We start from the raw sequence: 27,664 nt of genomic DNA on the forward strand, positions 1-27,664 counted from the left end.
ATGAAAGTAGATCCTTAAAAGAAAAATCCAAAGACTGATGAAACTTAAAAAAGGAAAGGGTAACTCAGTTTTCTTATTTCTTACAGGTACTTTGTCACACTGTATGGGGTGCAGGTGTCCAGGTGCTGGCAGTGGGGGCTGCAGGGTGGCCTCTGTGAGGAGAGACTGGGGCTGTTCCATGTCTCTGGGAAAATGTTTTTAAGGAAAAGGCAAAATGCTGCACAGGTAGAGTGTAGAGTAAGGGGTGGAGGGGGCAGGGCGGGTAGGGAAGGGTGGGAAACAATACTGTGAGCATCAAAGAGAAGAAGGAGGGGAGGATGTGCTCCAGGTGCCTGTGGAGAGGACCACACCAGAGACAATAACCACACTGCTGCCCATGGAGGACCCCAGGCTGGAGCAGATAGATGTGCCCTGAAGGAACTGTGGCCCATGGAGACCCACACAGGAAGGTGGGGGGCGGGGGAGGGGGGGGCTCGCGAGATTTGTGAGGAGCAAGGAGCAGCAGAGAAGAGCTGTCACCCACTGACCACAACCGCCATCCCCCATCCCCCTGTGCTGCTTGGCGGGGGGGAGGAAGTAGAGGACTAGGGAATGAAAGAGTGAAGTTGAGCCTTGGGAAAAAAACAGGGATGGGGCAGATGTTGTTTTAATTTGTTTCTCACTATGCTAACCTACATTAATTGGCAATAAATTAAACCAATTTTTCCTAATTTAATTCTGTTTTACCTATGAAAGTAAGTGGTAAATGATCTCTCTGTTTTTTGTCTTGACCCATAAGCTTTTTCATCTTTTCTTCTCCCCTCAAGCTGGTGAGAAGACAGAGTGAGTGAATGCTTGGGTGGGGATCTGACAGCCATCCAAGGTCAACTCACCACACATCTATAGCTTTGTTCTATGTTAATTCCAAATGTCACCACTAATCTTTGCACAACCATTAGAGCATTCATTTTGATTGGAAGAACAAAATAGATCACACTTCATTGTCACTGAAATATATAAAAAAATCCATATATAAAATGAAAGTTTTCCTGTTGAAAGTTTTTCTTTTTTTCTGTTCAGTTTCTTTACACATACTTTAGTGTAATTATTCAAATGGAGAAAAAGCATTTGCTTTTATATTAGGTTCCCAGAACATCTGTTGTGAAAGATGTATAGTGAAAGCATGCCACACTGTTAAACAGATATTTATTTATGCAAAGAAAAAAATTCCCATTTTTTTTATTTTTCTAAAATTTTTAAATTGTTCCACAGCATATCCAAATGTAGAATCGCGTATTCATTTATTCCTTACGATTTTATCATCAGAATAGTACTTTGGGACTAGCTTTATAGTGAGAATGTCAACAAACCCCTCAAGATGTAAAGTGGTAGCTGACAGCAATGATGGGAAGGTGCTGAAGTACTCAGCCTGCATATCTTATATGCAGTTCTGTATACAAAGAATTTTGCAATAAAAAAAATTAAACCAAAAATAGCTGTAAAATTAGAATCAATTCACAACCCACTAGATGGGTGCTGTGTTTCTAACTTCCAGTGGAAAATGTGACAAAATACATTAGGTTCAATACCTGTTTCATATGACCTATCTCACTTCCTAATAAGTGAAGACGTGTAAAATGATTCTTCATATTTTAAACAAAACCAGTAATTTACCATTGTATTATAAGATTAAACGTCATGAAAATGAAAAGCTGAGGCAAAATTAATTAATATAAATCTTTTATTATACATTCTAGCAGACTACACACATGAATTATCACAATTTTAGTTTTTCTTTAATTAATACAGATTTATTTCTTGAATGTATTGTAAACTGCGAGCTTTCAAGAACATCAGATTCCTGGGGACGTTACTAGTTGTTTCACAGGACTCATCAACATTTCTAATTTAAAAGTCCAGAAGACTTCTGGAAGAACACAAAGTGCCAATCATGACATGCTAAAATTTAATATTTTAAGCTTTGCTAAAACGTCAGGTTGGCACTGCAGAAACTGCAAAACCGAGACCAGAGCCTTTCTCAAAGTAATAATGAGAAAGTTGTTTCTTTCTTATGCAGCAAATCTGTAACTTCAAGGTTTTGTTATTTGTATCTGATTGGTCTACAGATGCACAATCAGACATTCGGGAGGAGTTCTAACAAGATAAGTCCTGCCAGCTTCAGATGATAGAATAAATGTTTAAGATGTTAGACTGTTAAAGGCAAATGGGAACCTTTATTCACTCCTTTTATACATATACAGTTGTCTCAGAAACCATTTCAAAAATCTTTTCTCAGGGGACTGGTAGAGAACAGACAGATATCCAATAGCTGATTTCTCAAGTCTTTCTTGTTTTGTTGTATTAATTGATAAGTAGAATAAAGCACTATTTCTTTAGCAGGTTGGTGTTTTAGTATCTATTGCATTTTGTTCTGCATTTTCTATGAAGTTTGGACTAAACTTCAGCAATTTTCCATATGGTATGCTTGAAATGAGGAGCAATGAAACTTTTGCCACTTATTCCCTTTAAGTTAAATATCATGAATTATTAACTAACAATTGTTATTATAAAAAGTTCTTGTTGCTTTTCTTTCCTGCTAGGAAAAAGATAAGAATTTCCTGATGTCATCGAGTGAAAGAGGAGGGACTGGAAACAAAGCTGTAATGAAAAGAGATATTCCTTAAACACGGTGAGACAGAAAGAAAATTCTTCAGTATGTTCCTGGTGTCAGCCACCAAAATGTCAAGTTACTGTCATTTTTACTTCTTATAATAAATCTTCACGATTTGTCCTCTTTGAACAATTCTGCATGGAAAAGATGAGAGAACACTACTGCTCTGATAATTTCTCATCTTTCACAGTAGCAGTAGCCATCTTTTATCCTGTGTCCAACAAAAGGGGGTCACCCAACTAAAAGAAAAAGAAATAGATATACCAACTTATTAGAAATGCTCAATAAAGGAAGAAAAAAGAGAAGGTATTGAAGATCTCACTTTTTTCTACAACATAGTATGCCACATCAGAAAAGGAAAAGAGTTTTTTCAGACTAACAAGGGACCTACCAAAACACAGGGAAAAAATGTCTCACTTTCTGAGAAGCCCTAATTTGGAAAGCAATCCTGTTAAACTGTGGTTGAAAATTTTCCTCCCTGCAAAGGTATTCTGTACCATCACTTCCATATAGCTCAAAAGATGCAAAGCTCAGTTTGCCTCCAAAGATTACGTGGTTGAGATCTCTTATTAGATTTCTTTAAATAAAGACTGAAGACTGTCTGCATCCCTCAGAATGGAGAAAATGCCAAAGACAAAGGAAGAATTAAAAATACCAGTCAGAAAAACAAAGTAAGATTTTTCTTAGCAATGCAATCCATAGATTGCCATCTCTGGAATATCATCCCAGTGTAAACAGAAAATGTCTTGGAATTAAATTAGATATTGGATAGGTATTAGCAAAAATTATGGCAAGAGAAGTTGCTATGCTTTTTGTTTTATTTTCAGAGTGACAGCAAATTTCTAAGAATTCAGAAGAGCACAAGGCAAGTAAAGTTGAAGTATGGGAGACAGTTAAAAGAATTCCCTAAAAGAAGGTAGAATGTGTTCATATCTTACATTTAAGTTGATCTAAGTCATGACCAGGATGACATTATCCTAATCATAATAGTAGTTATATTTAAAGGAATAATAATAATAACAACGAAATAGGAATCTGCAGTTAGAAGTAAAATAGAAAATATATTCAGACTTTCAAGGGGGAGGAGGTTGCAAGAGAAGGGAAAAGATTTAGAAAGTGTACTTAATTATGAAGACATGAAATGGAAATACCATGATTTTATAAAAGGCCTCTATGTACTTGGATTAGACAAGCATTAAAAAAGTAAAGAAACAGAACAAAAATTCTGCATCATCAAGGGAATCAGATCAATAAACTAGAAGACCTAGCTGTCATGGCTTAACCCCAGCCAGCAACTAAGCCCCACACAGCCACTCACTCCCTCCCCCCTGGCAGGATGCAGGGAGAGAATGGGAAGGGTAAATGTTAGAAAACTCCTGGATTGAGATAAAGACAGCTTAATAGGTAAAGGAAAAGCCACACATGCAAGCAAAACAAAGCAAGGAATTAATTCACCACTTCCCACCAGTAGGCAGGTGTTCGGCCACCTCCAGGAAAGCAGGGCTCCAGCACGCATAACGGTGACTTGGGAAGACAAACACTGCAACTCCAAACGTCCGGTCCCCCCACTTCCTTCTTCTTTTCCCAGCCTTTTATTGCTGAGAATGACGTCATATGGTCTGGAATATCCCTTTGGCCAGCTGGGGTCACCTGTCCCAGCTGTGCCCCCTCCCAAATTCCCATGCACCCCCAGACTCCTCGCTGCTGGGGTGGGGTGAGGAGCAGCAAAGGCCCTGGCTCTGCGCAAGCCCTGCTCAGCTGTAACTAAATCATCCCTGTGTTATCAACACTGTTTCCGGCACAAATCCAAAATATAGCCCCATAAGAGCTGCTATGAAAAAAGCTAACTCTATCCCAGCCAAAACCAGCATGTTAGCCAAGATTTAACTTGGAGCTGCTGAGAACATAAAGTGAAGTGTGTCTGTCCATGTTTCTAATTTGTCAGGAGACAGAATAATAATGCATTAGGACTGTCTGTTTTTAGCCACCGTTCCAAGCCGACAGGAGCAAACAATCTTCAGCACATTTCAATCCAATGTACAACTGCTATATTGACCGAATGTGTAGTATTGCATTTATAGAAGTGTACTTTTTCAGTCCTGTGAATTTAAGATGGAGAAGATTATTTGTGACAAGAAGATAATTCTTCTCACATAATTCTTCTCCTCATTTACTTCTCTTATCTTTTAGTTCACTATTTAACTCCTTTATTTTGTTCATTTCTTTATATACTACTGTATTTCTGGGTCTGTATCCTTACCTGTATAATGGGTATTAGTCAAACGACCAAACCACAAAAACAAAAATGTGGATCTTTCTTTAATTTTTAATTTTGAATAAATAATAGGGTTGCACTGATCACATCAATTGTAAAGGTCAAAACTCATTCTCCACACACTTGAAATTTCATATTCTCTGTTCAAAACTGTTTCTAAGATTTTGCTTGCATGAAAGTGTTAAAGCATATCAACTCAAAGTCAAACTTCTTTATTTCTATTAGAAATATTACTTTTGGTATGGATTTCCCTAGAAAGTATTGGGACAACAAAGAAGGAAAGGTATGGATCTTACTTATTGTCATCTCCACAAACAGTAGCTGGTTGCAGTATGTGGTCTTGCAGCCTCCTAGATGATCCGTTTGATTAAATCTGCATTTATCTCAGTTAATCTTTGTATTGCTGCACCGTTAAAAGTGTCTTGTATAGGGTAATAGGTCATGAATTCACTACATATCTATAATGGGATGTGATGGGTTTATTGTGCATAGACCATAGTACTTTGATGATATAAAGAATCATAGGATAGTTTACATCGCTAAAAATTGAACCAATTAAAAAACTCATGGTTGATTCTGCCCTCACACCGTTGCAAATCAGAGCAACACAGCTGAAATTCAGTAGTTTCCTAATACTGCTGTAAAACCGGTGTGAATGTCTTAAACCATGCACTATATTTCTTCAGACAGCATGGTATTTCTGAGCCAAACACAATGTTAAAAAAATTCAAGAGTTTGGCAATATCTTCTTTCTTACAAAGTCTTCAAATTCTGCTGTCCTTTGAACCTATACAAATAATAAGTGCATTGGAATGTGATGGAAGGATTTTAATAGCTAATTTGCTCATATCAACGTATGTCTAATATATAAAAAAATGTTTTAAATACAATTTGTATTTTTAGAAGATTTCTTAGTAGTAGTCTAGTGTATTAATCCTTCAGGGAAAAGACCCTTCCAAAAATCAAATATGTTTTATATATATATATATGTATTTTTTTTCCCCCCTTCCCTATATACCTACCTCTCCTGGCCACTGCCTCACAGGCTTGATTCCCATTTTCCCAAGGTTAACTCCATAGTAACTGAGTCTGTAAGTCTGTAGCTGTCTGTTCTTGTATCAATGATGTAATTTTGTCCAGACATCAAGGGACAAATATGGAAACATCATCACCCAGGACATCCCGAAACACCATCCTTTTAAGGCATAGGATCTGAGTTTGAACAGCCTGTGTTCAGAGTACAAAATGGCTGCAAGCAGTGATAACATCTTCTTAAAGGGTATTTTTTTATGGTGGGGATTAAGTGGCAGAGAAATAGTGGGGCAGGAGAGAAAACTGGGTTTGCGCACTCCTTTTCTTTCAAGTGTTACTTTCTTCCTTGCCTCCTCTCCATTAAGGATGAGCTATAAATTGAGAGAAAACAAGAAAGTTCTCCCACTTGCCATGACTACTGCCTTCCAAGTCCCTGTTCTTTCAGACCTGCACCTGTACAGCTGACCAGCAGACACATGCCAAATCATCAAGGAAATTTGAGGAAAGAAGGCAGTAAAGAGATGGCTATGATGCAATGTTTAAAGAAGATAGAAATGAGGACAGATTCTTTCAAGTCAGGTCTCCTGCCCTGTTTACTGTATTCCACACCTGGTTCCTCTGGTTCCTTACCTTGACAATCAGCCTCCTTACTAGCTTCTGCCTTATTTCTCTTTCTGTTTTACTTTTTTACTAAGCTGTTACTTTCAGATGACTTGTTCAATGGCTTTTTCCCTCTAACTAACTTCCCTTTAATCCATCTCCAAGGATTCTTTACATAATTCTTTAAAAGTTGTTCATAACCAGTAAATAACTGAAGTCTATGCTGGTAACAGCTTTCCTCAAAAGATTGTCTTGAAAAGGAGAGTAGAAGGAAATAAATTTGTGGGAATATATCACAATGTAAAAAAAATATATTTTGATTTCAGGTGAAATTATTGAACACATGAAATTGTTTCATGGATTATGTTTTATGATTAAACACTTGTCTCCACACATGTGAAGGAGCACAGAGGCATGATGGTAGGCGGGGGCACCTCAGTGCCCAAGTCAGGGACACCAACGCCCACTACAGATCCCCCCAGGCTGGTCCAGGGGAGCCTCATCCCCATGGGCCAGGGGACATCCCACACCAGAGGTCAGCAGGGAAGGCATCTCTGGCACCTCACAGACTTCAGGGGGTCAGAGCTCAGGGGTCTGGGTCTCACTGTGGAGTGCAGGGGAAGAGCATTTGGAGATTGTACAAGACTAGTTATGGGATGTTCAGAAAGGGGAAAAAAATGCAGGAAAACAGTGAGACAAGGGTAAAAAAAATATTGGTGACCTGTAAACAGGTGTTGGGGTGTGTGTGTGTGTCTGACCATGTCCTGTGCCTGTCCAATCTGTCTTTTCTTCTTATTAAACTCAATTTCTAATTCCCTGGATGAGGGACTCTCTCTTTTTTGCCCATGGTGGGGGTGAGGGTGGGGGGTGGTGTCTATGAATTGGCTACTGGAGGGACCAAGAGATCCCAAGTGAGTGAGTGAGGAGACCATGAGATCTGGGGGCTGGGTCCTGACGAGGCCATAGGTCTGGGCCTGCTACTGGAGAGATGCGTTTGCATGTGTCTGTGCAACTGAGACCAGGGGATCCTGGGGCAAGCTGCTGCGTAATCTAAAGCCAGTTAGTAAAGGCAATCATGGGTGTGTGTGTGCACGTGCATGCGCATGTGCACACGTGCACATGTATGTCTGAGCATTTGTCTCTGTGTGTGTATAGGTGTGAGCATGAGCAGCTGCTGTGGCATGTAGCCTTCTGCTCTTATGCCCAGCTACAAGCAGCAGGGGAGAGTGGGATCCAAGGACACCTACTTGATAGACTGAGCACAGCAGCTAGAGGGATCCATGTTGTTTGTGTGTACAGATATGAATATATATTTTCCCCTAATTACCTTTAATCCTGGTTGGCCAGAGAAGGGAATAGGGTGAGGCTGTTTGCACAGTTTGTGCTTGTGCAAGTGCTGTGTTTCTTGTCTGTGTTGGTCTGTGTGGCTGGCCATGAGTATACATATATACTTACTGTATTTGTGTGTGTGTGTGTGTGCTGGTTGGGAAATCTCTCCCAATCTCGCTACAGCTTGGACCTGGGAGCATGGGACTGTGGAAATGTCACCACTGTTGGGCTACTGGTTTCAGCAGCTCATAACAGACCAGACCTATCTTTTTAGGAAACAACAATTTGTTCTAAACTTTAGAACTCTTCAGAAAACCACCACAGCACAGATCTGTGTTCTTGGACATAGAAATACAAATTTAAACCATGGATATTATTGCATAAGCTTTGAGACGCTCAAGATTCAACTTAGCTCATATTCCACGTTGTGACAATTTTAAGTATATGGCTGCATGGCTACAGCTGGGACCAGTGGAAGGCATTAAACAGCCTTACTGTTCAGCCTAGGAACACGGAGCCAGAAATTTGATTTGGCAGATCTACAAAACAACAAAAAATCTCATTTAGCTTTCATTGTGGGAAAACAAGACAGAGCTAACCCACTTGCTCCTAACTTACATATGCCAGATGAAGAGAAGATAAATTAGTATTCTCATAAATAGCAACTAAACATGCAAGATTTAATCTGAAGTATAATAAAGAAGTGTTCTAAAGGGCCTATAGTGTGAACTAAGTCCTATATATTTTAATTTTTTTATTGATAATACTGAAGAAACATGAAAAAACTGCAAAATACTAAACCCACTGAAATGAGCTGATACTCTATACATTTAAAATGTGAAATAAGAGCAGAAGAAATTATAATTGAAAATCTGTTTTGCATTTAAATGTGTTAAAAAACTATGGGACAAATTTCTTTTGCCTGTGCTTTTTAAAATTTTGACATTTAGGGAAACAAAGGTAGTTAGGCATAGCTGCCAGCCTACCTTAATGTAGTTGCTACAGGCCACTTTTTAGAGTTTTAACTAGTTAGAATTATTTTTTTCTAGCAGTTCCATCCTTTTGAAAATGTTATCTTCTGACACTCCTTAAATTTAACTGAGAATTAGCTAACCAGGTGGAAACTAGTTTGGATTGAAGACCTAGTTATCTGTAATCCGGTCTGGCCCAAACAAGTTTTGTTTTGTTTTGTTTTAAAGGACATAAAATTAACAAGCACAGTGGAAAGCACCTCATTATTAAAAACATAAAAAATAGTTTTCAGTGCTACTTTTGTCTTTATCAGCATTCCTTATTTTAGAAATTAACTCCAGAAAACAACACTTTGTAGAGAGCTTCTTAACAGAGCTACTGACAAGTGTTTTAGGTAATTTTTAAAATGAATAGGTTTTGCTAATATTGTAAAAATATTTTAGGAACTACTGATGTCCTTTCAGAATCAGGAAAAAAACCCACACCCTACATTTTGATCCTACCATGGGCAACAGTCCTACCATTGGAGACAGTCTGAAATCTGAGAAATATTGACTCAAGAGCTCTTGGCACTCAACATGTCTGGTTGGGATGTTGCCACAACTCCCTGTGATGTCATGGCAGGGACACCCTTTCTCAAGTGAGATGTAAATGTCCAGCATCTGTTCCTGACATTCTGAGGATATTTTTTACAGGATGACTAGTAGGCAAGGGGGCATATCATATGGGCAAATACAGAGCTGCAGATAATAAACCCTATTTTTTAAAAGGTTTTGTTATATAGTTCACTTCATGGAGCTGTTCAGAGCTGCCCTTGGTATACTACAGACCTAAGGATTGGGAGGGAAGAAATTAAATGCATAAGTTCAATCTGTTTTTAATAGAATTGTTTGCTGTATGCAGTGTGAATTATGTACTCTGAATGATTTGAAAGGGAAAACTATTGAAAAAGGGGAATTTTTTTTTTCTTTGTCTCTTCCTTGTCACATTTTTAAAAGAATTTGTTCTGCAGACAGAAAACATTTTAAATGTAATTTGTATTTATCCTAATTTGTTTCCATTGAAGCAGATGATTAATCTTCAATATGATATAATGTACTTTGATTATGTTTATTTCTCGCTGATCAGAATGCCGACAAATCATGCCTCTTTCACAAACATCAATTAGCTATCTTAATGTGCTGGAAGAACATGAAGAAGACGAAGCTTCAACTCCATTATTTTTAAATCAAGAATGAGTTGAGGGATGTTTTTAATTACATTATAATCCATGTATTCACATTTAATTACCTATTTTTGGTATAGTTAAGTTAGAGAAGAAAAAAGAATAAATTAGTCAACTAAAATATAAATATATCTGCATACTTGAAATTGTACTGGCTTGATATGGTTTTAATTAGGATACCATACAAGTTTCATAAGTTCCATAGACATGATAATATGAAAAGAAATGTACATGACTGTTAACATAGAACATAAAACTATTGCTAGTGGGATAGTACATGAAACGCTGTGTAAGGGGAAATATATTTGCATTTAATTAGTTTATAGTAATGAAACTGTACAACAAAATATCTAGTTAAAGCTTGTAGGTGTAAGAATATGAATGATAATTCAAAGATGATAGTGTGTAGAAAATATTCCTATTTTACATTTTATGAGTATCACCAAACGATTGAGATTTGGAAAACTAATGTAACTTGATAATGGACATAAGACTACTACAAGAAGAAATGTGAAAAGACAAAATGACTCTGTGCAAAATCCAAGGAACATTAAGAATCAAACTTGAGACAGTGGAGATAACCCCCTTTTCTTCCCACCTGTAAAGGCCATGGGAATGAAACATGCAGTTTTCTGATATGAATGCATTCATGCCAGTGCTTTGCTGTACAACTATGTCAGCAAAATCAAGACTATGCATAGCCTATGATTTCACAGTCAAAATCTCAGAATTACAGAAAGGTTGATGTTGTAAGGGACCTCTGGAAATCATCTGGTCCAAAGCCTCTGCTCAAATAGCATCACCTAGATATGGTTGCCCAGGATCATGTCCAGACAGCTTTTGAATAACTCCAAGGATGGAGACTCCAAAACTGGGCAGCCTGTGCTAGTACTCAGTCACCCTCACACTAAAATAGTGTTTTCTGATATTCAGATGGGACATCCTGTGTTTCAGTGTGTGCCCATTGCCTCTGGTCCTGTCACTAGACACCTCTGAAAAGAGCCTGGCTCTTTCTTTACACCCTCCCTTCAGGTACTTATACACACTGATAAGAACCCTGAGCCTTCTCTTCTCCAGACTGAACAACCCCAGCTCTTTCAACATTTCCTTATAGGCAAGATGCTCTAGTCCCTTAGTCATCTTTGTGGCCCTTTATTGCGCTCTCTGCAGTAGTTCCATGTTTGTCTTGTACTGAGGAGCCCAGAACTGGACACAGTACTCCAGGAGTGGCATTACCAGGGCTGAGTAGTCAACATGATGTTTCTTTACCAAAAAAACCCTCAAACCCATAATTCATGATATGAAGAAGGCAGAATTTACAAGCACAAAACCACAGTAACTTTGTATTCAGATTAACCGGCTTTAGGGAATTAAACATAGTTTTCATTCTTGCAGTGGTTATAAGTTTACTGATGTATTTTAAAGAAGGCTTTTTAATGTTATCAAACATCAATACTGCAGTAGCAATGACCATGTTGTATTAAGGAAGTTATAAAATACAACTTTGTTTATTCTAAGATCACATGTACTAGTGGTACTGGCAGTAAGTACCAGCTGTTTTTTGGCTCACATGAAGATGCAGAATATTTTGTTCCCCTCCTCACACATGCTGCTATAACAAAGTTTGCCTTTCCTCTGTGTGAGTGCTCCAAACCTTCATCCTCAACCCTCTTATCCCATATGATGACTTTAGCAGCCCCAACCCTATGCTCTATGAACCAGCAAAGAATTCTGTTCCTTCATCCATTCAACTACTCTCTCCATCAGCCAAAGATAAGTGCTATCAAGAAGACACCTCTGCCATGGATAAATATTTCCATGCAGTCCAGTGAAAAGACACGCGTCCCATAAATACTTTCATGTTATTGAGAGCACATTTATGGGAATCTTCTATCTAAAAATGTATTGTAATATGTGGCTTTTTTAATTTATTTGGCCAATAATAATTTATAGCCAATAATAAATCGGCTAATTTATAATACCCCCGGTATAATATAATAAATAAATATATAATATAATAAATATGATAAATATATTGTAATATAATATAATATAATATAGTATAGTGTGGCATAGTATAATACACACTGTAATCCAGCGCTTGATCATAAAACGTGTGTGTGTGTGTTATATTAGCATCAAGTGGTTAAAGAAATTATGAGCTGTATAAATATTTTGACATGGCCTTCACTGAGTGGCGAATAGCTATCATCAGAGCACGTAACAGATGATGCAGCTGCTACACAACTTTTCTCTACACTGTAAATTCAAGGTTAAAGTACATGTGAAAGATGAATTAAAAATATTACATTAGCTTAAATTATTACAAGGGAAGGATTGGTAACTGACAATTTCTGGGGCTGTAGGCATGGAAAAATATAGGATAATTATTTACTAAGGATATAGTTTCATATATTTTTTGCCAACACACTCTCACGCCAAAGTAATTAGGTTCAGCTCTCAGGCTTTATAATTCTTTATTTAAACTTCATCCTTAAGAAGGGGATGAGGTCTCTGTTTCCACTGGTACTAGCCATATTTTTCTCAGCTAATGGAAAGGTAAAATAAAGCATAAGTAGTCAAGAAAAGGAATTAGATTCACTGGGAGCAATTTTGTGAAAGCAGTGTTGCTTGCAAGTGTCTTTTACATATATGAAGTTGTTTTAAAAATAGTCATTTTTGTGGAATAGGAGATATTCTGTGAAGACATATAAGCAGTGAACTGACTCATAACCATGTTGCATATGTCAAAACCTCAGAATTATTTTGTTCTTCAGAGACTAATGTTATAAAATAAATCATAAAAGGAAAAAAATATTTTCCATTTGCCATAAATAATCAAAGAAACTCTGGGTCAAATCTAAAAAATGCTGTTGTTTCAATAGAAAATATGGAATGAAAATATGTTTCTAATATTTGATACTTAAGAATTATGATTCCACCTAAAAAACAGGTCTAAATGATTCTTTCTCATTCTTAGCAGAGAAGCCACAACCACAGAAAAAGTAATCTGCTATATGAATACATCAGATAAATGAGAGACACTTCCTGAGCCCTATGGGTATCCTGCTTAACAAGACCTGCTTGGATGGTTAAATCTATTAGATCACATCCTTACTTACTAAAAGCAAGAAATCTTTGTTATTAAATTTTATGTTTAATAATGCACCTATTTGAAAAAGGAAATATATCTACCTATCTTTTGTCTAACTCCATAAATTTCTACTAAATTACACTAACACAAACATGGTCTAGGATCAACTTAATGGGAGTTTGAATTCAGACACTTAGCATCAAAGTAATAGTCTTCTAAATTGGTAAGGCTCCTAGACATTTTCCAAGGATGAAAGCATAAAACTGAAAAACATTTTATGTTACAGTCTTTAAAGTCTCAACTCTTAAAATGTCAAACTAAGTCAGATACTAAAGTAGGTTATATGTGAATAACTTTATCTTGCACACAGGCTATGTACTGAAAAATAAGGTGCATTTGAAAACTGAACTGTCTACACCTCCAGCAATCATGTGTGATCTGTCCTTGTTGAGATCACTTTTTTTTTTTTTTTTTTACATCTTCATTCCAAAGCAAGATCATTACTATCAAAAGCTTCCTCTGAGAACAAAGGAATATTAATTCAACCAACCCACAGAAATGGTTGGATAGAAAGCCAGAGGAATGGCACAGTATTTTCTACTTCAAATCTTTATTGGCAAAATAAAGGAAGGATCTCATATAGAAGAAATCAGTGCTTTTCAAGAAGATGTAAGAAAAACTTTTACAGTAAGAACATTCACTGGAACAACCTCCCCAGGGACATGGTAGAATCCCTACCACTGGAGGTTTTCAAGATGTAACTGAACAGGGTGCTAGATAATCTCATCTGGGCTCTATTTCCCATGAAAAAGATGGACTAAATGATCTTTTGATGTCCTTCCAACCTGGGCTGTTCTGTGATTCTATAATAAAAAAGCATGTGAAAAGGACTAGTAGAATGACCAGGAAAGAGAGAGCCCGTCACACAAAAGAAGACTCGGAAAGTTTAGGTTGTCTAGTGTAGCAAAATGTAGGCTGAAAGGACATATGAATGTTTCTCCTAAATCTATCGTAAGAATCAAGCACCAACAAAAATAAATAAAAAAAAAAAAATAAAAAATTAACAGCTATTTAAGTTAAAGGATAAGTATCACAGGTACAAATTGATACTGATTTTTTCACAAACAAATTGAAATTGCATAGTAGAAAACCTTAATCAGCAGAGGGTGGTGAGATTCTGGAATAATCTTCCAGTTGGAATTGTTAGGAAGAAAGCTCACTGACTCTGAAAAGTAATTTTTACAGTAATAGTTGCATAAAGTCAGAACTTGATTACTGTAGGAATACAGATTGTGAGAAGTTTGGTTATCATCACCAGAGACTGGAATTATTAGTTCAGAAAGTCTCTTTTGGTCCTGCATACTTGAGATTTCTCCCCTCTTCCCCCCCAGTTTTATTTTAACAACACTTCTGAAAAGACTGACTCTGCCTTCTCTACAGCCTCCTATTAGGTGCTTATAGACAGCAGTAAAATCCCGCTTTCTGTTTTCCTTTTTACATTGAACAGACCCAGTTCTCCCCGGTCTCTCTGGTCTCTCCAAGTACAACCTGCACCATGCCCTTAACCATCTCGCCGTCCCTCTGTTGGACTAACTCTACTATGTCCCTGCTTTACTTGTACTGGATACAAAATATAACAACACAGTGAGGGAAATAAAACTTATTTCATTATTCATAAATCTTACTAAATTACTTAAATTAATATTACCAATAGATTCAGATGATAATGCATCCAAAATATTATATGAATGCAAAAGTTAAGACTTGCTACTGCTACTTGCTGCATACATGTATTCATTAGATCTTTTCACAGAAGTACTCATCATCTCTTATGAGCTTCTTGAATCTGCATAAATGAATTGTGATAGTACTGGGTATTAATGAGAAGATTAGTAGTCGCTCACATGACAATTTTTACATGATAACATTCTGGCTTTGTATTAACATATATCAACATCCTGAATGTGATAACAGAAAATATTTTTCCAAAAATCAAGATTACACTGATGATAGAATTAGCACTGCACCAAATATTTTTCATAATAAAGAAGTCTCCTTAACTGTTAGAATCAGGGAAAAAAAAAAAAAAAAAGCAAGTAGCTATTACCTCTTAATCTAAAATTTTAAATAATCCTGTAAACAGAAGACATCTGTAGTATCCTGGAATTTAACTGACACCTAAAAATACTGGAATATATATGAGGGAATATCTACTCTTGGGTTAAATATATTGTGCATACTGAAGCAGAAAGAAATTATGCAACTTCAAGTTATAATGGATTTGCACAGAGAGGAAGAGAAAGGGTACAGGAAATCATACTGACAGCATTAATTCTGGCTTTTTCAGATTTTGAAACCTTAATCATTCTTTTAATACAGTTTGTGGGTATATATATAATAGGCACATTCAACTCTTAACAAGGAAATAATAAATTTCCCAGTCGTATAAGAGATACAATATAGGCAAACTATTCTCCTTTACAAAATTGCACTGACCTTCATAGGATGGATTATTCCACCTGAGGGTGTCCCCACCAAACATACTTAACTTTCTGGTTACAGTACTAATCTAAAATCAAATGAATGTAATACTGGAGATTAATCTAGAAGCATTAAAGAACAGAATCTTATCTCCCAGATGTTTCAGTTTTCTAAATTTGTGTCCAGATGATTTGTTTTACATCTCTGGGTATTCAGGGTTAAGCCATTAATAACTCCATGGTGTTAAGAGGGGAAGGAGGATATCCATAATTCGGTTATCTTGTCTTCTGCAAACCACCCTGCATCCCTATAGGATTTCATGGTTTTTTTTTTTATTATTTTTTAAGCACTTAGCAGTCTGAGTCTAGGATACCAAAGTATCAGGAAACTTCGGAAAAAGGAGAGAACAGACATTAGAATTGTCTAGTTACATGGGTTAAAATTATTTGTACAGGAGATAAAGCTTTCTTGACAGCCAGTTCAAGACTGCTGAACAAAATTCAGTAGGAATTAAGAACAAACATGTAGCAGAGAGTACAAGTATTCAATTATTTTTAAAAATCCCTGTATGATTTGCCCTTGCAGAGAAAAATAAAGACAAACTTGCATGTGGGAGATACTAGTCACACAAACCATAACATGGGCCTGAACAGAAAACCATACCCCCTGACAGGATGATTGTATAAAGACTGTGCAGGCTGAGGCTTACTGATTTTACTTGTGCTACAGCAGGAGAACTTCCAGGTTTTTCTTTCAACCTATTCTAATTTTCAAATGCCCTGTGGAATTTTTGTTTAAAGATGAAAAGCGTCAGAGTGGTTTCATCTATTCCTGTTCAGAACAGCATTTTTTTTCTTTTTAACTTTACTATCTGTCTTTTTGAGATGATGTCATTACTGAAGACAAATTTATAAAGCCACATCAAAACTAAGGACTCATGTACAGTACCTGGGCACTTCCCACAGAAAAAAAGCTACAGATGTCAGCACAAAGAACGCTGTTCCAAGCAAGATGCTGAACATACCTGATACCAGTCAGCACAGGGACAGCTATTGTTTCAGTTATATCTCTAAGCCTGAGGAACCTCTTCCTGCATTTTTGATTTTCAGGATTTACAGTCTGACTGAAAAGAATAACAAGATTTATAGCTTGAATAAAAAGAATAGCTTAGAAAGTTGTGTGCAGGAAGTTGTAACAAAATAAAACACATCTATGTAGCCAAAATTTTCCCTGGTGTAAATGTAAATGTAAAGGCAATATATTTACAAGGATTTCAAGAACAGTTTTTGCTTGGCATTCTTTTGTTTGGGTTTCTGCTTTCCTTTCTTACTGTGGCTGTTCTGGTTTTTGTAGTAATGTCTTATTCTATATTTATTTTTCTGACAGCTTTTCAACGGAAATCAAACAAAAATATTCTGGATTTGTTAATGATACAAGAAATAGAATGGAAAAATGGCATTAGAAATAATAATTGTACATCTGGACTCTAATAATCAGATGGGAACTTTTCTATCCAAGACACTAAAATTCTCATGCATATAACTGATATGCTCATTGCCGAGCAGATGCACAACACCAATGCCATTTTTCCAGATAAATATCTCAGGGGACATGGAGCATTGTTAATTTATTTTAAATAATTCAACAATATTAATATTTCTATAACTCCTCAGATTCATAAGTATGTTTAAATTAACTGTCCTTATAAGCAAAGTATTCAGGACACAATTTTACCCTAGGAAAAACTCAAACATAAGTTTAGAAATAGTCTGGATACTAACCTTAAATCTAAATGACAAAAAGCTAAGCTAATTTAGCATTTGAACTAGGACTTGATTGTTATTTTTTGCCTTTTGCTGGTAAATTCTTCACGAATTCTATCATATAAGGAATTAATGAAAACTCCCTAATTTCCCATAATTTACAATGCTGAATCTGAGTCACAATGAAACTGGTTGAATTTTCATCCTTGAAATCTGATATCCATTGATCACAATAGAAATCCTTTAAGTGATTGTCTGAGGAAGAAAAACAAAAGTTAAATTGTAAATGCTAGCAGACAGCAGATAATTGTGGGTGTGGGTAAACATCTCAAGCAGAATCCTGCAACTCGTTAGCTGCAGTCACTGTGTGGCCTTCTTGTAAATTTTGGTAACACCTGGACCAAATAAAAGTTGCATGTCTCGAATCTTCCAATTAATGGAGAGACATGAGAGAGCATCACCCATCTGATCACCTGTTGTCCTTTTGCAGAAAGAGTATTTAAATTGGGAGAATTGAGAGGCTGGGCTTTCAGAGAGGAAAAGCTGGTGCTAAAAAATGTAAGCTCCTGAGTACAAGAAGTACTGTTGTAGAGGTGGGATTGGTAAAGGAAGATGTGAAGATCTTTGCTGAGGAAAAGATCCTGGAAGTGCAGGAAGAGCCTGGAGATAAGAGAGATGTGTGGAAACCAATGCAAGGGGTTGCACAGGGACTGTGACTGGTAATATCCAAGACTGATAACTTTGAAAGAATGACTTTCTACTTGAGCTTTCCACAAAAGCAAAACATGCTAAATGTAGTGCTGAAAGGGTGCAAGTGGGTGAATGTGTGGGATAGTCAGAGCTCTAATCTGGTTTGTCCTTAAATAACCCCATTATCCAGAACTACTAAGGGCTCTCATTTATGCTGTTGCCCATGACATTCCCTTGATTGGCACCAAAGATGTAATTTTGAAGAGACTGAAAATATGTGACTTCCATTGACAGAGAACGTCACTTTATTTATAAGCAAGGAGTATAATAGATAGCAAATTTATATCTAAAAGGCTGTATCCAGCTGGCTAGAGAAGTACTATTAAGTACTAAGAAGTACTCTTATCTGCAAGGTTTTGGGGATTGTGTTGCATGAGACACTTATTTCCATACTGATGAAACAGACCAACTGGAATATAGCTGGTGATGAACTGATCATAAACTGCTTGGCTGTCATCATGGGTCTTGATGGGTGTTACCCCATGTTTGGATCATAGAGTCAAAGAATCACAGAATCCTAGAATGACTTGGGTTGGAAAGGACTCCTACAGATCATCTAGTCAAATCCCTCTGCCCTGGGCAGACATCTTTCACCAGATTAGATTGCTCAAAGGCCCATCCAATCTGACCTTGAACACTTCCATTGATGGAGCATCCACAACTTCTCTGGGTGAACTGCTCCAGTGTCTCACCACCCTCATCATAAAAAAAATATCCTTTTGTCCAATCTAATCTACCCTCTTCCAGATAAAAACTGTTGTCCCTTGTCATGTCACTACAGGGGAAAACTATCTTCATCTTTTATAAATCCCCTTTAAATATGGAAAGGTGGAAATAAGGTCTCTGATGGATGTGTTTCTTTTATTGTCCTCCTGACCATGTGACAATAATAAGGTCTTCTTGAAATTCTTATCTTTCACTATTACTTCAGAACAGAAGTAAAGAGTTATACTCGTTAGTGGTGATGGACCCACAGAGGCAGACCCTTGTGATAGATATTGACTACTGTGTACTAAACAGGGTAAGTTTTGCTACATTTCACTGTAGTTGGTAGATCTGTTTTTTGAACCCATTTCTTGTGGTCTGTTTTGTTTTTCCATCACTGAATAAGTTGTTGACATCAGGAAGTTCAGCTTTATATTTGGGAATTTCATTAAATTCCCAAATAAATAGTGTAGCAGAAGAGATATAAAAAATGAGATTAAAAAAATAATAATCACAAACATATTCCTTACATATTTTCTAAGGAATTCCTACTACTTTTACTGTGACTAGAATTTTGCCAACCACAACAATTAAATAAGAGTTTTACAAGTTGTCTAAGAACCACCGTTCTATTTCCAGCTGTACTACTAGTTCTAATTAAACTTGAGTGGTGATGAAGTAATTCTAAGAAACATGATAATATATTAGCTATTTTATTTTAGAGGGTACTCTAATACTGAATTCATAATTTGTTCTCTTTTGGGTACTTAAGAAATCAAACTGGCTAACAGTTTGAGTAAACTCAATGATTCGTTGTGCTTTTCCAGAAGAATTAAGGAGGTAGTTGAAAGGCATTTTTGTTGAGTGGTTTTGACGTGTTAGAAATGGATTTATCAGAAAGGAACGTAGATTATTATGTTTTAATTTCTTCTGCTCGTTATATGCCAGTTCATATACAGTCCTGCAACTAACTGCCCTAAAGACTTACAAGCCAAAGATGCTATCGGCACCCCAATAATTTATAGTCTAAGTCTAAGGTGAGAGTGTGAGGTATCAAAAATAAAAAAAGATAGCATATACTGTGATGTTTCAAAATCCAATAAATAAATGGCAGAAATATTTTAAGTACTACAAATTTAGTTATATAGAAATATGAAGATGATAGTTCAGGCATTTTTCTGTATTTTGGAAACAAAGTAATTGTATTGAAATAGAATAGGAAAACAATTGTCATCTGTCAATTTTTATAGAATTTTTATAGAATCACAGAATCCTAGAATAAATCAGGAGGGAGTGGATTTCAGGCAATCTCCTAGTCCAACTGCCTATTCGGATCACGGTCAACTATGAAATCAGATAAGGTTGCTCAGGGCTTCAACCAGTCTTGAAAACTTCCAAGGATGGAGAGTGTGACCTCTTTGGGTAGCATGTTCCACTTCTTGACTGTCATGTTGAAAAGGTTTTCCTTATCCCTGACAGAACATCTCTTAGTTCCATCTGCTCCTTCTCAAGACTTCTTCATCAGCAAGATCAAGGAGACAGCCACTCATGTCCCTATGCACCAGATGCTCTCCTCCAGAGCCACATAGTTGCTTTTAGTACTCTCAAGGTCTCCTGACATTGCTGGTGCCCATATAGAAGAGCAGAAGGTGCAATGTTCTGAGGCCTAGTCCTGCCTCAGCAGTCTCTTCACAACATTCTAGATCCAAGTGTCTGGACAGAAATACACCTCCATGGACATCAAACCAAACCAGGTAAGCAAATAGGTGCCTTCATCCCTTGCAGGATGGAGGCAGCTCCCTGCTGCTGTCCCGTACTCTAATGCCGGAGAGCCACAGGCCACTGCCTGACACCCAAGACCTGGCTGGCTGGCTGCATCTTGCCCTGGAGCTCTGAAGTTGAGGCTCCTGGTGTTCTGGGCACTGTGCTCCATCCTAGATTGGAGCATGTGCCACATGATGCCTCCCCACCATTGCTGCATAGGCTTTGGCAGAGGCTTCTCCTGGCCCACTTTGCACCCCTGCTATGAAAACTGCTTGAACACTCTTAGCTGTGCTCTTGGTATTCCAGATATATTTTGTCTGTGAAGCACTCACAGTAGTCCATCTCATTAACATACCTTGCTGGTACAGCTAGAGATAGTACTTTCTAGTTGTATTATAAAAACGGGAGGTTTTATTAAATAAAAAGAATTTGACATTAGAGCTAAACAATTTGAGTCAGTCTAATTTCTTCTCTTGCAGCAACAGGATAATAAATTTTTCTTCCATCTAGGATCTTAGTGAACTGATGTGAAACTATGGTCAGGATACAAGCAGAAAAATTACCAAGAAATTAATATCTAGGAATTTAAAATATCAAGTAATTGTCCTCTGAGTGGAGTAGCTGAGCTATATTTAGTATAAGAAATTAAATAAGCATAAGAAAAAAGTGCACGTTTGGAGTACATTTAAAATGGCTTGAAAATCAGGGCAGGCAAGCCAAAGTACACGTACCTAGAAACACAAATTTTGCCACAAGATTTAGCACTGGGGTGGTAAAATGTTGGTGTAATCATTTTGAGACAGCTAAACCAGTAAAGAAAATGGTTAATCTCTATCATCACTATTGAAAAATGTTTTCCCCTCCCATCCATGAATAAGAAAGTAATCTGGTTTTACAGAGCTACTGAGTACAGACAGTGAAGTAGTTATTTTTCACAGCGCTCAAGATGTACCATCACTGTTTCCTGAAACAGAATTTTAACAATGATGTGACAGTTTAATGCAAGACCATGGAGACCAACTGCTTTCAGTGCTGTTACAAGGTGAGATAACCATGACAAAATGATTTCTGTATGTGTCTATAGGGAGCCCATTATGAGTCTGATTGTGGCATTACAGTGTGAAATTATGATGGGGGGAAAAAATCATTCAAATTTGTACCGCATGACAATGTTGTTCCAGCATGAGTAAATGATATATATAGCAACTGAAATGCAAGCTTTTTCCTCTCCCCACTTTGTATTCTGAATAGAACTTTACCTAACCACAAGGTTTTGATTCACATGTAGTGTAAGAGAACTTGATATAAAAATAAAATATCAGAATTACATTCAGTTAATCATGTATTTTTCTTTATTTAGTGAAGAATTCTGCCTTTAGGCTAAATAAATATTTGTTTGCAAACTTACCCTCAACTGAAATTCACCTTGTACAGATAAAATACACAAACAAAACCACATAACTAGAAATCAATTACCTGTGCCCCCATAATTTAAAAAATAAAGAATATCTGCTGCTCGCTCAAATTCTCATTTGCTTTCTCTGACCCAATTATTCTTATGTGCCTGCCAACCTGGAGTTCTTTTGTTAACAAAATAGTGTTAAGCTTGCTGTTTCAGGTGTTCTAACATATCCATTTATGCCCATATTTCCCAATATTTCATATATGCCCTTCATGATCAGTGATTTTCTTTATGGACATGGTATTTCCTTACTCACTGATCAAAGGCTGGTTTATTTTGTCTCATAAAAGCCTTACTTACCTGAAGTATTTTTTTAGTCAATATCATAGTTATTCAATTTATTAATAGATCCACTTTTTCTAGGACTTACAATTAAATAATACATTTCATGCTATTTCTAAATTGTGAATTTTCTTGTTCACTCCTCTGTCCTTCTCCATTTTCCTAGAGATTTTATTAGATTTCACCTCTCTGCATGGTTCATATTTAGCCAAATTTATTTCTATTTTATTTTTTTAAAGAAACACTAACCTGAACTTCCTTATTTACTGAACAGCTAAGAAGCAAACAGTAAGAAGTCTGTCTGTTCAAGATAAATTTACACAGAGTAAAAAAACTTATTCAACATTGTTTTGTATCTCTTGTGCCAGGTAACAAAAGAAGTTTCTGATATTGTCTGCAAGGATGTTTGTTTCCCTGATAGATATGGGACTAGTTAAAGAGTGTCTCAAGTGTGTTGTTCTATGGCACAAAGCATTGGAGTTTGAAAAGCCAAGACTTCTGTATTCTCTTAGCTATGTAGTTAGAAATGTTTCATTTAAAAAGTGAGTGTAGTGCTTGTGAAAATATTGAACACGCATTGTCATTAAAAACAGGCACTTAAAACAAGTGTAAAGACATCTCACTGGTATCCTAAACAGTATGACTCATTCAGGCTTTTCAGGCAACTCCTTTGAGAGTTAAAATGAATTTTATTATTGAAACTACCTAGTGGGAAAGCATGACATGATAAATTACGAAGCGAAGCAAACCAAAAGAAATAGTTCTATGGTTAGGGAGCATCAGGGAGAAAAGGATCACTTAAATGTTAATATAAGTCTGGGATATGACAGATGAAACTTAGCATATTACTGTCCATGCACATCCTACAACTAACTTTCACTTTTGGTTTAACATTCTAAGTTAAATCTTCATAAAATAGATAATCCATATTGGAAATAATAATAAAAAAGTCTACAGATCGTAATGAATTGTGGCCTTTACATAGCAAACATGGATTCCTGTCAGTTCCTTAAAGATTTTTGAGCATATGCTCTATGGGTTATTAATCTGATTACACTAATGGTATTCTTTGATTTAAAAAAAAAAAACCAAAAAAACCCCAAAAAAACCCCAACAACCAAAAAAACCCAAACAAAACCACCAACAACAAAAGAAAAACACAACACAACAAAACCAAACAGATAAAAGGTGATAACAGATCTTAGAAAGACAGTGGGTATTTCGCCAGGGAAATGTGGGAATCAGCTAATTTCAGAAGCAGCATAAGTCACAGGAACATAGAACTGACAGGAACTACTGAAGTCCTTGAATCAGTCATCTCCTTTCTCAGTCCTGAAAGCTGCTGATTATGAAACAAATGTTTCTTTCAGAAATTAATATTTTCTTCACATCTCCTTCAGAAATCTTTTCAGTACACTGTCATGAAATTGAGCTGTGCAAAAAAGGATCAATTATATGGGGAGAAAAATACAAAGATCAAGAGATGGACTAAAATCTTAGATACATCAACAGCAGACAAATTGTTAGATAAAAATTCCTGATTATCTTAGGATCTGAGAATGGCCTGTGCTACAGAGGAGGCTGAAAATATTTAGTATTTATAAAAGAACCTGACAGGGAAGGAATCTTGAGTGCAATTAATAAACAAAGGTACTTAGATACATGACCTGTGGTGTTACTTTCAGTAAGACTAAACAAAAAGTACCTGTGGGAGTTATCCCCCACCTACTTTGTCAGGGGTAGTCATTTGTTTAACTGGAATTAGCAGTCAGTGGAAATCAGGCACCAGTCTTTAAGGTGTTTTGGAAACTGTCTTCCTGAAGACAGAACATGAGAGAAGAGCAGTTCTGCACTTTCTCATACTTGAGATTTCATTAAAGCATTTTTGATAAGGTAAATTCACATAGTTAATATTAAGACTGTGAGAAGCAGCAAGGGTCAGCTGCTAGGATATAGCTATATGTCTATTATACACATACTTTTAACATCACAGATTTTTATCTTGAGAATGTCCACTGCAGTGTATTTGACAATAAACAACATGCTAAAAAAGGAAATGAAGTTTGGCAAATGAAGTTTGAGGTAATATCAGGAGCTAGAACCCATCCAAATGCAAATTCAAAAGATGCCCGGGCAGGCAATTTACATATATTCCATCTTTCACACAGGGTTTGGTCCATGTTAAATTTCACTTACTGTCACTGTTCTTCTCAAAACCCCGTGTCAGTCATATAGGCATGAAAGGTAACTCATAGAATAGTTTGGGTCGGAAGGGACCTTTAAAGATCACTGAGTTCCAAGCCCCCTGCGATGGGCAAGGACACCTTCCACTAGACCAAGTTGCTCAGGGCCCCACACAACCTGGCCTTGTGCACTTCCAGGGGTGGGGCAGCCACAGCTCCTCTAGGCAACCTGGTACAGTGCCTTGCCACCCTTACAGTAAAAAATTTTCTCCCTAATACCTGATCTAAACCTACGCTCTTTTGGTTTAAAACCCTTACCTCTAGTCCTGTCACTACAGGCCCTGTTAAAACATCTGTCCCTATCTTTCTTATAAGCCCCTTTTAAGTATTGAAATGTGGAAAATGGAAAAACACTATAAGATACTGAAATCAGCTATGGTTCCTTTGTACTTTTGTAGTCTAATAAGATTTAGGAATTCAGCTTTGTTGTATAAGGACTTAAATTCCTTTACAGGGAGCTGATTTCCATGAGCATTGGTTCAGGCATAAAGTTTATATTTCTGTTCTTAAATTTTTATTCAAAGAGTATATACTTTAAACTACTTTTAGCACATACAATTCAATAACTTTTTCTTGTTATATCAGGTTTATTATGAAGTCTTTTTACACCTGTTAAAACATAAGAACCTACTATTTTAATGAACTTTTCCTCAAAAGCTTTATTTTTTCATTCAAAGACAAAACTTATTTCTAGGAAATCAAATCTAAACACCTGTCTCTGAGTATTCCTACCACAAACTTGAGGACAGTTGTGATAATAGGATCGCTGCTTTGTTCACCTCAGTAATCCATTCCAACAAGGGCTGCTTAAAAAGTAAAATTAACTGCCCAAGAATGTATTAACTTAAATAGTTTTTGAACAAGTGTTAGAAATAGTGTTTGAATAAGTGCAATTTATTTACTTAGAAATTAACAACACAGATGCTCTTGCCCACCACGCGCATCCTTTCTTTTCAACAATGATTTAATGGTTTCTTGTACAAAACTAGTCCAAGACAATTAAAAAGTTAATAAATAGTCACAGTGGAGGGTAAATTGCCTTTCCTGCTTTCAAGAAGCGTGTGTGCAGCTATAAAATACGATTTTGTCAATCTGTTAAAATCTCAGCATAATCCTTCCTCATTAGATGTTTATGTCATAACATACCTGAATATATTACTATAAGTACTTAAGGTCGTTCTTCCCTATAGGTCATACCTTGAAAGCATAAACAAAACAGTACTACTTATGACACTGGAAATAGAAGGAATTCCCTTCATTTAGAATTTACTGATATATCAATTTTATATTGTCTAGCTTAAATGCAATTATGAAGAACAACAACTAAGATTAAGATTTAAATTTGTAATAAGAAAGCTACTTCATTAAATTACTAAAATACTGAAAAGTGTTTTACATATGGATATATTAAAAAATTTTCATGAATGCATACAAACTTATTTTTTCCCTATCATTGTTAAAGCATTTCTTAAAAATACTGAGAAGCTAAACTTCAAGACCAATTTTTCCTTTTAACTTAGGAACTATTCCTGTTTTTACAGTAACCATGAAATATTTTCTATTTCATCAGTGTTACAGATAACACTAAAAGATGAGAATTCTCATTCAAGATTATTAAAAGAATTAACTGAGTCATGTCTAATAATAATAATAATTATTATTATTATATAAAAACTTGGAATTACAAAAAAACTTCGGAAAGTTGGAGGGGAGAGGCACACATTTTACTGTTACATTAAAAGTCCCAATAAGAGGAGTCTTAGAGATTTAGATTTGTTAGCTTGACATTACTTCCAGAAAACAATTATAGTAAGATTTGGATAGCACTTAGAGACAAATTGAAAGACAGCAATGTAACTGACATTGATGACCACTCTTTTGGGAAAATAGGCAATATCATAAAATATTGATCACAAGTACAATTAAGAGAAAGCATGCTGACACACACAAATTATATTTCTACATATTTTTTAGCTTAGTATCACAAAATATTTGTTATAACACATCAATGCTATGCAAAATAAGGGGTCCTCAGATTTACTGAAATTAAAATTAGCTGTGACATAAGTATTTGTAATGCTGTCTTTCAGCCAAACAGTTCTTCTCACAAAACTGGCAATAACAGTAAACTGTATCATTTGGTTCAAGTCTGCATGAAATCTGTATAAAACTCTATTCTAATTAGTCTTAATTCATACAAGAATATGTAGAAAAAATATTAAATATGTCCACATTTGTAATGAAAACAGGCTTTGCAAATTATTTAAAGGGAATCGGTAGACATATCCAATTACATGTTGTTTGTTTATAATTTTTATTAATGTTATCTGTTGACTCAGTCTGGCCCTATGAAATGAGCATGAATCTGAGATATAAAAGTTTTCCAGAAATACCTCTTTATTATTACATTTCTCTGAAATACAAAGAAACACATTTTCTAATGACAGTATTTTAGGCCCTAATCCAAGAAAGCACTTAAGGAGGGGTACACATTAAATGTTTGAGGAATGGTATTGATTTCAGTAGAGGCACTTATGTAATTAGAGTGATTCAGGTGATTAAATACCTTACTGGACTCGGACCCCATTGGCATGGCATAAATGTAGAGTCAGCAGAATGAAAAAAATCTCATAAAACTTTCAAAACAGGTACTCTAATGTGGGCTTACACGCAAACTTTTCATTTTGGGAAAATGGAACACCAACCCAGCTATGAAACAAATCACACGGCCAAAGAATATTGTGGCTAAGCAGCATCTCATTTTTCTTCTAAAAGAACTGTTTCCTCTAGAGTAAGTTTTCAAAGTGGAGCAGGCTACTCCCAATGTAACCCAAGGAATATCTGCCACTGGACTTGCAGAAGACACCAAATGAGTGTGGGAAACTGATTTTTTATCTTCTGAAGTGGGAGGCTTTGTGGGTTGTGTGCTGGGAAGAGGCTGTCAGTGGGTGAGTGGGTAGGTTGCAGTCCAGAAATCTGTCCACAGATGGGTGCCCTTGGGTGCACCCACTTATTTCTAGGAGGGTGCTAATGGGGC

The 27,664-nt window shown here is 36.3% G+C and overlaps 1 protein-coding gene across 1 annotated transcript in view; it reads right to left on the bottom strand.

Annotated features, from left to right (window-relative positions):
* The window catches only part of EYS (eyes shut homolog), an 871,402-nt gene that overhangs the window by 642,870 nt on the left and 200,868 nt on the right, over positions 1-27,664 (bottom strand). The gene's annotated exons all lie outside the window — the stretch shown is intronic.

Source organism: Falco peregrinus, chromosome 7 (genome assembly GCF_023634155.1).
Source record: "Falco peregrinus isolate bFalPer1 chromosome 7, bFalPer1.pri, whole genome shotgun sequence".
In the NCBI taxonomy this organism is placed as follows: domain Eukaryota; kingdom Metazoa; phylum Chordata; class Aves; order Falconiformes; family Falconidae; genus Falco; species Falco peregrinus.